Source organism: Musca autumnalis, unplaced genomic scaffold, assembly GCF_047663935.1.
Source record: "Musca autumnalis isolate F117 unplaced genomic scaffold, ASM4766393v1 scaffold_3, whole genome shotgun sequence".
NCBI classification, from domain to species: domain Eukaryota; kingdom Metazoa; phylum Arthropoda; class Insecta; order Diptera; family Muscidae; genus Musca; species Musca autumnalis.
The window spans coordinates 23,858,066-23,872,521 of NW_027411866.1; the positions used below are offsets into that span (position 1 = coordinate 23,858,066).

The following is a 14,456-nucleotide window of genomic DNA, read 5'->3' on the forward strand; positions in this document are numbered from 1 at the left end:
AAGGATAATTTTATGCCATTAATGTTTAAATATGATTTCGGGCATGTGACCGCCGCGGCTGGCTCGAATAAAGCCAATTCTAGAGGTCCAATTTTCAACCACTTTTTCGAGCATATGGTGCCGTATGTCGGCAATAACGACACGAATGTTGGCTTTCAATTCCCCTAACGTTTCTGGTTTGTTGGCGTAGACGAGCGACTTCATATATCCCCAAAGAAAATAATCCAATGGTGTCAAATCACACGATCTTGGTGGCCAATTGACAGGTCTATTCCGCGAAATTATGCGCTCATCGAATGTTTCCTTCAATAAATCGATTGTGACGTGCGCTGTGTGACATGTAGCGCCGTCTTGTTGGAACCACAACTCATCCACATTCATGCCATCCAATTCGGGAACAAAATAGTCGGTTATCATGGCTCTACACCGGTCTCCATTAACGGTAACTGCCTCTCCAGCATTATTTCGGAAGAAGTATGGCCCAATGACTCCACCAGCCCATAGAGCACACCAAATAGTCAGTTTTTGTGGATGTAATGGTGTCTCAAGGGTCTTTTGTGGATTCTCTTCACTCCAAATGCGGCAATTTTGCTTATTGACGTAGCCATTCAACCAAAAATGAGCCTCATCACTGAACAAAATTTTGCGATGAAAATCAGCATCGAGATCAATCTCATTTTCGGCACATACACCAAAATCACGACGCATTGCATGGTCTCGCGGCTTTAATTCTTGCACAAGCTGGATCTTGTAACGTCGCAAGCCAAGATCTTTGCGCAAAATCTTCCATAAAGTTGATGGACAAAGCTCCAATTGCTGTGCACGGTGGCGAATCGATTCATTCGGGTCCTCTTCAACACTTTGCTCTACAGCGGCAATTGTTTCATCGGTGCGCACTGTTCGACGTCTCTGCGGATGGGTATTATCATATAGAGTAAACGTAGTGCGAAAACGATCCATGGTTAACCGAATTAATTGCTCCGATGGACGATTATGTAGACCATAAAATGGACGGAGCTTGCGGTAAACTTCGCGAACTGAACCATTATTTTCGAAATAAATTTGCACGATTTACAAGCGTTGTTCTTTTGTCAACCTGTTCATGATGAAATGGCAAACCAAACTGAACATAAATGACATTAGAGTGGCCAGATTTGACCACAAACTGCCAGTTTTATCTCTATTCAAAAAAAAAACCTGTAAAAAAACACCCGTTATTTAAACCTTTCGTAACAAAAACAGCATCTCCCCGTAAATGGTTTTGAATCGTCTACTCCGTAAATGGTTTCGAATCGTCTATCGGTCTGGTGGCATCTGGTGGTGCACAGAGGTCAATATTAGGTTAGATTCACTTTCTATGAAACATTAATGATGGAATACTGCATTACGAAGTCAAATTTGTGATCGTTATGTCTATGAGAATGATATTTCCATTAAATTAAGACGTATGATTTAGATTTTGCCATCAATTCCCATTTTCTCGACGTTTCCGTTTCTTTCACTAAATAAGTTGGACATAAATCCTGCCTTGCTAGTGTTTTTGCATCCATTGAATCGGGGCTTTTCCTGTCTCCATCTTCGAATTTTGACTGATAAAACCTTTAAGAATGTTCAGATACCAAACAAAAGAGTTATGCCATAATCCTGGTCATGTGGGGTCCACACCTGTAGTATTCATTTCATGATCACCAGTCCAAAATTATACAGGGGCTACATTATTGTTCTATGAAAATTTGAAATGAAAAATATTTCCTTTATAATTTTTTTCATTTGACAGTTTTCTCCTTTATAAAAGTTTTCATTTCACATTTTCATAGAAACAGAATTGAGCCCCAGCCTGGGTTTGAAAGTCAAAATATTAGATGAAGTAATAAACGGGAAAATGAGAATATTGATTGAAAGCTTAAGGATACAACAAAACATTGAACATGAGAGAACCTGAGAGAATATTTAGGACAATATAAACGCAATTAATGGAATTGCAATAACGTTATCGAGCTGTGATAATAGCTTTGCAAAAGTCAAAATATTAGATAAAGAAATAAAATAATATTTTCTCTGGTCCAGAACCTGCAAGAAGCTACTATTTTTTTACTACGATAACATTTTTTCCTTTATGTTATCGAAACAAATGAAAGCTTCTGGATACAACAAACATAGACCGAATTATGAAACTGGAAGAAGACTCTGGACAATATAAGCGGAAGGGCAATAATGTAATCGCGCTGGAGCACTAGCTTTGACAAAGTCAAAATATTAGATAAAGAAATAAAGGAGAGATAAAAATATTGATAGAAAAGTTGAAAATACAACAAAACGTTGACAGAGCTATCAACCTGAAAACATATACTGGAGTTATGGAATTGCAATAATGTAATCGAGCTGTGATTATAGTTTTTATAAAGTCAAAATATTAGATAAAAGGCCAAAAAAGGAAAATATTGATAGAAAGCTTAAGAATACAACAAAACATTGACAGAACTCTGAACCAGAAAAAGGATATAGGACAATATAAGCGCAAGTTATGGAATCGCAATAATGTAATCGAGCTGTGATACTAGTTTTTATGTCGTGTTAAATCTCTTTTATGATTAATTAGTTTAAATTTTATATAATGCTGTAATGTACTATGTACTGATGATAACAGGTAGTTCTTAAGTGACAAAGTATTCAGGAAACTTCAGTGCCTTACAGCATAGTAGACCAAAGTCTCAAAGTCTCTTCTTTAACACCAGGTTAGCTTGACCCCCCACAGATTTTGATTCAAATTCACTTGAATCTAAGCACAAAACCTTGCGATGTTCTCTATTCACAACTAAATTGTCTGATTATTATTGGTATTGGACAGGATTGGGCTAAGTTAGATTATCATAAGTAGCTCTTAAGTGAAAAGAGTATTCAAAAGTATTTCAGAATCAATAAAAGACCTCGTCTTTCTTATATCTTCCTGAACACTTGGCTAGAATGCATAAATCGTTAAGTATAGGCCATAAATTCGTTGAATTTCATTTGCGATTTAGATTTTTTATGGGCAAATCATTGAATTACTGTTCAAAAAAAAAAAAAAAATTAAAACCCAGATAATGTGACTTTCGTTTTTGGTTTTTTGCACTCTCGGAATATATAACTCACTTAGAGATGTGTTAAAACATTTCAAGTTAAAAACGTTAAATAATTCCAAAGCATTAAATAAATACTAAATACACCGACTCTAAGCTTCAAACAATGTGCGCGGCCGGGCTAAATCAATTATAACGCCAAAAGCGTAGCATGGCGAAATTATTTAAGTTTTTTTTTTTTTGCTTGGAAGTTTGGGTTTTTGTTTCTTTTTTTTTGATTACTAACTCTACTCAAAATAGAGGAAAACATTTAAAGCTTGGAACGTGATTTAACTGGAAATTGTTTGAAAACAATACCAAATGGAATACCTCCTTTAAAATGTATGATGGATCCGATTTGTATGTATGGCTAGTGGCTGGTAGCCACTATTTTGCTTAAAAATGGCATACACGGCGGCTATGGCAATTATGTTTGACATTGATTATTGATTTGTCACACACACACAACAAAGGCGAAGCTTTGAAATTCCATATTTGAAATTCCATATATAGATCAATGAACTGTCAGTATTACCCGATACATGTTATTAGGTGACTGGATCATAATGAAATGAAAACAAAATGAAGAATTAAAAAAAAAAAAAACAAAATATACATACATTCAATACAGGAAGTGTAAAACAAAAAAAATATATTAAAGAGATTTGTTTTGACACTGTTGAGGTTACACTTTTTTTCTTCACACAACATTGGCCAGACATTACAAAGGTCATTGCTTTCAGAACCAAAAAAAAAAAAAAACTCCAACCAGTTTTACTCAAAGTTTCAAATAATGAAAAGCGCCAATATTTCACTGCCAAAGCTAATCGTTAAACAATATTTATTTAAAAAAGTATAGCCAAACAAATTTAACCCAGAGAGTGACTGCTGTTTGGAAAAATACGTGGCGCTATATCTCATCCATTCTGTCGCTAAACGAAAAAAAAAACTGATATAGAATTTGCATTAGAAAAACGCTTTTGCTTTGAAAACAAATAGCTAACATGTATTCATTAAAGCTTCCATTAACCAAGTGGCGATACAGACAGTCATGCGTTACTTTGCGACTGGGGTTTCTCGGTGTCAAGCCAAACAGCGCAGCTTTTCAAATTGACATTAAAATAATTTAAAACAAATTATATTCCTATCTGTGTTGTAATGTAATAATTGTACCTGAGTTTTAATCTCGTTATTGTTTTCAGTTAGTTGTCAACAAAACAAAGGCATCTTTAAAGATTGACATATTGACATTTGGGGTTTATTTGCAAGTAAATAGATGATATTGGATTCATAGCTCCATTTTGCTACGTCTGCTATAGAGACTTTTTATATTGGCATTCCAACACCAGATCAAATGCCGCCATGGACTTGTTTTTGACAAAGTCAAAATATTAGATAAAGAAATTAAGGAGAACATGAGAATATTGATTGCTAGCTTAAGGATACAACAAAACATTGACAGAACTAAGAACCTAAAAGAAGATACAGGACAATGTAAGAGCTAGTTATGGAATTGCAATAATGTACACGAGCTGTGATAATATTTTCCTGCCATATATTCATCTGAAAGTCCTCTAAAATATTTCTTTAATAAATCCACGTTTGATGACGTGAATGTCCTCCAGAAAATTCCATTAATAAATTCACGTTTATTGATCTAAATGTCCTCTAGAAAATTCCATTAATAAATCCACGTTTGATGACCTGAATGTTGTTATGTCATCCGATTGAAATTTTTTGCCAGCCAATGAAACTTTTTCATGGTTGCGCCACTCATGAAGAGTCACCCGAGTCAACTCTGCATTTACATCAGCTGATTTTTGCAAAATTAATGTCGGAAGGTGGCAACGCCGCACGGCTGTCATCAATCCTTTCTTTTTCTCTTGTCATTAAAAACGACGCCATAATGAAATTATTCATTTCATCAATTTTGCCGGCATATTAACATCTCTGCCAACCACTCGTGCAAATAAGTAAAGTTTAAAGCAAAGAAAATTGGTACAGCCGATTTAAAGCGTGCCCCCAACCACTTTTACTTCACGGAATTACCATTTGTCTCCAATTGGGAAAACGACACAAGTATTTGCCAAGTATTGTTGAATAAACGGTGAGTTAACCTTAGCGAAAATTGCTAATTGAATACTCGCCTAATTAACAATGATTTTTTTTCAGTTTTTTGCAATCTGCAAAAACTTTGCACATGCCCTTGGGTTGAATGGCGAGGGTATACCGCCAGCCACAAACATACGGGTAAAATACTTGTGCATCATTTCATTTTTCCGCAACAAGTGTTTGGCAGTAAAACTGCAAAGGAATCCAATTGGAACAAATACAATCAAAGTAAAGGCAAAGAAAATTAAGGGTGCAAGTTGTGCAACAGACGCTGCCAACATTAAACATGGTGTGCCCAGTACATTTTTGCAAGACCGTTCCTAGAGTCTGAAATGATTTTACCTACAACATCTTTGGTACAGTCGTCCGGCTTCCAAACCTAAACACCATACCAGACAAGAGGTTTCCCCAACACTTACCTGCAACTATTACATCCGGATAACAAAACATTTTTTCTGTAAAAGGCTGAAACAAAATAATACGCAAGTCATCCGGAGAATTAAGCGCAGTAAGTACGGTGAAGTAACCAGTCAGGCCGTGTAAGCAACTTTGTCGCAGAATATACTAACCAGTCAGATCGCAGTTAAGAATCCCAGAAATCTTAGTGCCCAGAAACTCTTAGCGTCAAATAGCGAACTTATAGTGCGCCACACAATACATAGTGTCGGTCTCCACCACTTTCCAATCATAGATTAGGAGGTGGGGGAACCAGTTTTTTCATCATTCTCGACGGTCAGCCGAGCAAATTGTTAAACATTTCAAAAAGTATGAGTGCAGTTTAAAATAATTTTAGTGCATAAGTTATGTGATATTATTGTATGTACTTAAAAGTAGCCATATGTTCTAGAAGTTGGACAAAGTAACGGTAAGCTACCTCGTGCATACTAATACACATACAAACGGTTCGGTAACGGTATTTTTTTTTGAACATGTGCACTTTGCACATTTTTGAGTATTGAAAAGAAGTTTTGGCGCGAGAAGAGCGTAGGAAGAGAGAAGAGAAAACTAACAAATATTTTGCCATTCCTTTTGCATTCTTTCTCTTTATGTTTTCTAATTCCTCTTTACAATTTATTTCAACCCCGCTTTACAATCGTGTTGTTAACTTCCAGAATTATTAATATGCCTTTAAATGACGCAGTTGTTTTTTTTTGGAAATGATTGTTTAATACTAATAAGCATACAATGAATAATTTCTGCGTTTTTTTTTTTTGTGTTTTAATAGTTCAGTGAAATTTGATCAGCGACAATAATTTTTTTTATAATTATTACTAAAATTTCTCTCTGAGAAAGTGAAAATTTTTGTAGTAACGAGGAATTTAATGATGTCGACGACAATTTGTAAATAATTATCTCATATGATCCTACTGTCGATTATTGTCGTATCCCCTCATTGCTATTGTTAACCATTTATTAATTTATTATTCACCCCTTTTGGTAGTAATTATACATTATTGTTGACGCTGAGAAGAATTTTAAAGGTTTTCTTTTATTCTGTTTAAAGAATAGATAAATATTACCGTGGCAGTAATGGTAATTTATAAACTATTGTTGGATTTTATTTGGTATAAATTTTAGCCTTTTCCCATTAGGGAAAGGAACTAAGGTGCTTTTACATTGTGAAGCAAAATTTTAACCTTTTTTCCGGTAACCGGATTGGCTACATTCGGGTTAGCAATGTTTGTGTTGATACAATAGTTTCTAAATTATTATTAGTGCTTTTGAAAATACGAGGAACGTAGGAATCATAGAGAGCAGAATCTAAATTCGTTTCGGACACAGATTTTAGATTGAATTGTGAAATGTTTGTTAGTGATCCACATCTCTATTCTTATAAAGCATTCTTGATGAAAGTTACCCTGCAGTTGGTATGTAGATATTAGCACGGGGTGCTGTAAGAAATTTTAATATTATTCTGCAATTAACCTATTGAACTTTATATATGTTTTCGGTTGACAATAAAGTCAACATATACAAAAACTTCTATTATTAAATTTAGCATTTAAATCAAATGATTCTATACAAATGAAATGAATTAAATTTTGCAATTATCTTGATATTATGAGATTTATGTAAAATGTCAGTCCCATCAACCTATACTTTTAATCCATGATTAAAAGGAAACCAACATATAAATTTATTTCGATTCCACCCAGTGAGCTCATTAGGCTAGGAAATTAGTGAGTCTAAATTACATTTGGTGCACAGTGGTACCCTGTATGGGAGTGACATTGAGTCATCTGTTGATGATAGTATGCACTTTAAATTGAATTCTATATACAATTACGATATCTGTTGAACTTTATGAATTTTAATATTAGTCATAACTAAACCTAAGGTTATCCTAAGTAAATTATAATAAGTTTTTTTGTCATCCATGACGATGAATAAAATAATGGAATGAAACTCGAATTATATTGGACATTATGATGTTTTAAGAAAAAGGTCAGTTAAGGTAAGGTAAAGGTTGAGTAAGCCAGATGAATTTTGGGGGTCTTCAGTTATTGGAGGTCCATATGGGGGTTCTTATGGAACCCATGGGAGGGCATAAGGGATACCCAACAACACCTTGGGGTATCCACTACAACAACAACGACTACTTAGCGCTTCAACAACAACCAAAATAATTTTACTGAGTGGTATAACATAATATTTTTTTGTAAGTGTCTACGAGTGCGGCCGACTGAGCCAGCCGATATAAAATCATGTTTTCTGCGTTTGCCATTGCCATCTGGTGATTTTTTTATTTCTTTTAAACCACACTCGTTCGTACAACATTACAATGTCCTCTAGAAAATTCCATTAATAAATTCACGATTGTTGATCTAAATGTCCTCTAGAAAATTCCATTAATAAATTCACGTTTGATGACGTGAATGTCCTCTAGAAAATTCCATTAATAAATCCACGTTTGTTGACCTGAACGTCCTCTAGAAAATTCCATTAATAAATCCACGTTTGATGACCTGAATGTCCTCTAGAAAATTCCATTAATAAATTCACGTTTGTTGATCTAAATGTCCTCTAGAAAATTCCATTAATAAATTCACGTTTGATGACGTGAATGTCCTCTAGAAAATTCCATTAATAAATCCACGTTTGTTGACCTGAACGTCCTCTAGAAAATTCCATTAATAAATCCACGTTTGATGACCTGAATGTCCTCTAGAAAATTCCATTAATAAATCCACGTTTGATGACCAGTATGTCCTCTAGAAAATTCCATTAATAAATTCACGTTTGTTGATCTAAATGTCCTCTAGAAAATTCCATTAATAAATCCACGTTTGATGACCTGAATGTCCTCTAGAAAATTCCATTAATAAATCCACGTTTGTTGACCTGAACGTTCTCTAGAAAATTTCATTAATAAATCCACGTTTGATGACCTGAATGTCCTCTAGAAAATTCCATTAATAAATCCACGTTTGATGACCAGTATGTCCTCTAGAAAATTCCATTAATAAATTCACGTTTGTTGATCTAAATGTCCTCTAGAAAATTCCATTAATAAATCCACGTTTGATGACCTGAATGTCCTCTAGAAAATTCCATTAATGAATCCACGTTTGATGACCAGTATGTCCTCTAGAAAATTCCATTAATAAATCCACGTTTGATGACCTGAATGTCCTCTAGAAAATTCCATTAATAAATCCACGTTTGATGACCTGAATGTCCTCTAGAAAATTCCATTAATAAATCCACGTTTGTTGATCTAAATGTCCTCTAGAAAATTCCATTAATAAATCCACTTTTGATGACCTGAATGTCCTCTAGAAAATTCCATTAATAAATCCACGTTTTTTGATGTAATTGTCCTCTAGAAAATTTCTTTAATTAATCCACGATTCTTAATCTAAATGTCCTCTAGAATATATCTTTACTAAATCCACGTTTTTTTTTCTATGATTCCTCTAGAAAATTACTTTGATAAATCCACTTTTGTTGATCTAAATGTCCTCTAGATAATTTCTTTTACAACTCCACGTTTGTTGATATAAATGTCCTCTAGAAGGTTAGGTTAGGTTGAGAAGAGAGTTGATTCAAGATCACCACATGCCCTTAAAAAGAAAGGGCATACACTTAAGCCAGAAGAGGCCTGTTGTGCGCTCTAATTTTATGTGTCCTGGAAGTTATTGTTGTTAGTTTAGGAGTTCCGTCCCATTGACGTAGTCCCTCAAGTTTTTGAACCCGATGTCCTACATATGGTCGAGTCCTGTAATTACATCGTTTCCCATTCGTTGAGTTCTCAAGTTTGTGAAAGCCTGGCAGTGGCAGCCTATCCTGTGCAGATGCGCTTGTAGTCCTAGATGCCATGTGAGGACACCAATCAGTCTACTGATATCCTTTTAACTCATCACTAGGAGGTCACTTGTTTTGTCCTGTTCTGGGTTTCCCCATAGGATTTTTGTAGTTTTTCCCTTTTCCTGGTTATTCCATAGGGATACATGAGCATTCTTTGCCCAAGCTTTTAGTTCTATACGCGCCGCCTTTAAAAGTTTGGCATTGTCTAGACTTACTGTAGGTAGCTCCCAAGCATGTTTTGCTAAGGAGTTTGCTACTTCGTTTCCCGTAATCCCTATGTGTCCTGGTACCCATATAATGTTTACCGAGCCATAATGGGAATAGTCGTTAATTGAATTTTTACACTCTAAGACAGTTTTCGATATTGTTGCCTTGTTTGCTATAGCTCGAATTGCTGCTTTACTATCCGTAAGGATGTTAACAGTGAGCGGCCTTGTATTTGTTTTAAACCAGTTCAGACATTCTGTGATCGCTCGGATTTCGGCCTGGAGGATCATGTTATGATCCAGCAGTCGAAGGGAGATCCTCGTTTCCGTGTCTACGATATAAAGACCCAGTCCCGTTCTCCCCCCTAACACAGCCCCGTCCGTAAACCCGCAGCTTCCAGCGGGAATCTGTGCAAGGGTTCCATCGATCCACATATCTCTGTCCGGTATTAGAACTTCACACAGAGCTACTTCACTTGATTCTGGTATCCAGTCCGATACTATTTGATTTATAGATTCACCCGTTGTGAACCGTAATATGCATTGGTGGTATGTTTGGTGGTCTCTTTCGATCCACTCGCTCATCGCTTTCAGTCTTATAGCCGCGATGGCTGCTTCATACCTTACCTGTATTTCTATCGGGTGGACAAAAAGAATGTCTCTAAAGCCCTAGTTGGTGTAGTCTTCATCGCCCCACTAATGCCTAGGCAGCACATTCTTTGGACTCTTTGCAATGTTTCCACATTGTATTTTTTGTCCATCGGTGTGAATCGGTCTTATTACGCTTCTGCATAGTCAGTGTATCATTCTAGGATTAAAACCCCATTTTGAGCCTATAGCCCTTCTACAAGTTGACCTTTCTTGAATATGGTCTTTCCATTTGAGTTTCCTATCTAGAATTACCCCCAGATATTTAACTGTTGGAGATATAGTTAACGTCTTATTCAGAAAAACTGGTTCCTCGACGGAACCCAATTTCGTTTTCCTAGTGAAAAGACATAACTTCCGGGTTAACATTAAGACCTCTTGGTCTAGCCCAGTTGTAAGCTATACTTAGAGCCTCTTCGGCTCTCCTGCAAAGTTGATTTGGATTCTTTCCCCTTAGAAGTATTATAACGTCGTCTGCATAACAGACTGGTTCAAATCCTTCCTTGGTTAAGGACCTTAGTAGACTATTTATGGTAGTGACCCACAGAAGCGGCAATAAAATCCCCCCCTGTGGGGTTCCCTGCCCTACTTTGTCTTTTCTTGTTACGTCATGTAGCGCGCAGCTTATCTATCTGTCCCTTAGCATGTCGTCTATCCAGTTCCTCAGCGTTCTGTCTACACGAAATTCGTCTAAGGAGTGGATCAACGTTTCCGTGCTGACGTTGTTGAAAGCACCTTTTATGTCGATGCAAACTGCGAGTGTGTACATATTCATTTCGAAGGTCCTCTCTATGTGGTGTACTACCTCATGTAATGCGGTTTCCACTGATCTACCTTTCACGTATGCATGTTGTTTATATTTCAACATGTCGTTGGGGATTTTGCTCTTGATCATGGTATCGACTATCTGTTCCATTGTCTTGAGTTAAAAAGATGTTAAACTTATCGGGCGATAAGATTTTGGTACTGCGTAACTTGCCTTACCTGGTTTGGGTATAAAGACACCCGTGCCTCCTGCCAGGCTATGGGAGTATATGCAAATTTTAAGCACGCGTTAAAAATTCTGACCAGCTTTGACGAAATGTAGTCCACTTCCCTTTGAAGTAAGGCCGGGAAGATCTGGTCAGGTCCTGCTGCTTTGTTTGGTGAGAAGCTCATTATGGCTTGCTTAACCATAGAGTTGTCTATTTTTGGTACTTCTTCTGATGTGTGGACATTTTCCGTCAAAAGCACTGTTTGGGCCGGAGTGCTTGAAGGGAAGTGTGTTCTCATCAGAAGGCCTAAGGTTTCCTCGCTTGTTTCCATCTTCCTTTCCATTTCATCAACCCTTAGCTCGGCTTGTGTATGGGTTTTGGATAGAAACTTTTTAATTTTTGATACGTCGTTTACGCTATCTACCTGTTCGCAGAAAAGTTTCCAGGAGTTGCGTTTGGCGTTCCTTGTCAGTTTTTTGTATTCTTTTAGTTTTGATTTGTAGTTGTCCCAGAATACAGCTATTTTTTTTCCTTTTGCCCTATTGTAAAGTTTAGGGACCTCTTTGCCTTTGTTACGAATTTCCCCTGTCATCCAGGGTTTTTCGTAGGCAGACTTCCTTTCTCGTAGGGGACAACTATCCTCGAAAGACTTTACCAGGGCTTCGGCTAATTTGTTGACTTTACTGTCAATGTCCTCTTTACTTAGGCATTCCTCATCTTCTCCTTGCCCTAGTCTGTACCTTAATTTAATTCCGAACTTGGTCCAGTTTGTTTTGCATTTGTTACGGAATGTTATGGGGTTTGGCGGTGGCCTTGATATTTTGAACCTAATATACCTGTGGTCAGAGAAGGAGTGGTCATCTGAGACCCTCCAGTCATGTACCTCGTTTATTAGGTTTTCTGAACATATTGTTATATCTAGTACTTCCTCCCTAATTCTGTTAACAAATGTAGGTTCATTTTCTACGTTAAGAGTCATTAGGTCGTTAGTATTCAAATAATCTAGAAGGGCTTGACCCCTCTTGTTAGTACTACCCCACGAAATATGGTGAGAGTTAGCATCGCTACCTACTAGAACTTCGTTACCTGTTTGCTTGATTTTCCTCACCAGTTGCTGCAGCTCCGACGAAGGTGGTAATGTCGGCGAGTCGCACGACAGGTAAATTGATGCTAGATATATATTACCATTCCCTTGCTTCAATACCGTGGCGTCCGACGATGACAACTCTGGAGAGAAAAGAAAGCATAAATTTTTATGGACTATAATACAGGCCCTCGGGAATGTCCTCTAGAAAATTTCTTCAATAAATCCACATTTGTCGATCGAAATGTTCACTACAAAATGTCTTTAATAAATTCACATTTGTTGATCCATAGGTTTTGTTGAAAATCAGGTAACCTCATTCGTCCTATTAAAGTACACCATTTCTGACCATCTATTTACTTTTCGGAACAAATATTTCACTGTGTGAACTGTATTATTCTATCTACAAATGACATGTGAATCCCCCTTTTGATGCTGATTAAAACCCCGTTTACACCTTTAAAATAATTTGTAATTATGCATAAATTAACAATAAACCATGCGAGCAATGTGTGTAGGTGTTGTTTGTTTTTGTTAAGCAATGTGTTTTTCTTATTTTTGAAATAAAAATTAACAAGAAAAAGCATAAAAATAAGTGGAATGCATAATAGTATTGTGGTATGTTGACACAATTAAGTCGTTTCTAAACATACCATAACAAATCATTCAGCAAAGCAAAATTGATGATGATTTCGTTTTAATAAGAGGCATAAAATTCAAATTTTGAACATCAGTTATTCAAATTAGTTTAGCTACTGTGTGAATAGCTTATATTGTTTTGCCATGGATTTAAGTTTTAATACGCGATTTCATTGATGCTTATTCATTTATTTTTTTATTATATTTGGAAGATTATTTATTCAAATTCATTTAACTACAGTATGAAAGCTTAGTTTGTTTAAACTATGGTTTTAAGTTTTAATTCGCGATTTCATTTATGTTTATTTCTTTGCTGGGAACTGCCTTTACAATGTATTTACTTTTTAATCCCTTTTAAACTCCAGTGGCATGCTTGTTGTTAGGCTTTTTTGAAATGTAAAAGCAGGTTGTTGGATTTATGATTTATTTCCCATCATAAATTTGTTTAGCAAGGTCGCTATCGGTAGAGGATTACACTGAAAAATAGGCGGGCTTGTGAAATTTCATTGTTATATTGAAAATAAGCTTCTTAATTGATGTGATACCCATTCAAAGTCGCGGCCATCACTTTGGAAATATCGGAAAAATGGTCTATGTTTCCCAATTTGAAACTTTTCTAAAACAATTCAATGTTTTCGATCTGGAGACCACAATTTTGAAAGTTAAAAAGTTATTGTCTTTGTGTTGCATGATTTTAATAGCACAATTTCCCTTCTATCGATTGAAGCCAAATTTTGTTCACATAGCTTGACAAATATCACAGTTAACGCCAAATTTATGCATATCTCCCAAGATGTAACTTTTCTAAATTTTATCTATTTTCATTTTCTAGGGTCCATAACTTTGAAAGTTGTGAATACATTGCCTCGAAGTAATATGATTCTGAAAGCACAATGTCTCCTCTTTAGATCGATGACAAATGTTCATATATATAACTTAGAAAATACCAGAGATATCGCCAAATTTATCCATAATCTTCAAATTTTAAATTTATCTAGCAATTTTAATGTTAGAATTCTGCAAATCATAACTTTAAAAGTTTAGACGGTATTGTTGTAAAGTGACTTGATTTGAAAAGACCAACATCTCTTCTCGAGATAAATGAGAATTTTTGTTCATGTAGCTTAGGAAATACTAGAGATATCACAAAATTGATTCTTGTCCCCCAATTTACCAATTTTCTATAAAATTTCTATTTTGAATTTCCAGGGACCATTACTTCGATAGTTGAGATGTTATTGCCTTGAAGTGCCTTGATTTTGAAAGAACAGTATCCCTTCTTTCCAACGATGACAAATCCTGTTGTCGTAGCTTTCAAAATATAAGAGTTATCGCCAAATTTATTCATACACTCCCAATTTGTCACTTTTCTAGGAATGTTCAATGT

At 35.8% G+C, this 14,456-nt stretch overlaps 1 protein-coding gene across 4 annotated transcripts in view; it reads left to right on the forward strand.

The window, feature by feature from the left end:
• The window catches only part of svr (Carboxypeptidase D svr), a 94,732-nt gene that overhangs the window by 30,860 nt on the left and 49,416 nt on the right, over nucleotides 1-14,456 (forward strand). Inside the window, exon 1 of one of the 4 annotated variants that reach the window (XM_073976511.1) lies at nucleotides 5,583-5,718. The exons of the other annotated variants lie outside the window; for them this stretch is intronic. The gene's annotated coding sequence lies outside the window, so the exon portion shown is untranslated. Of the gene's footprint in view, nucleotides 1-5,582; nucleotides 5,719-14,456 lie in introns of those variants that run through there. 4 annotated transcript variants of the gene reach the window in all.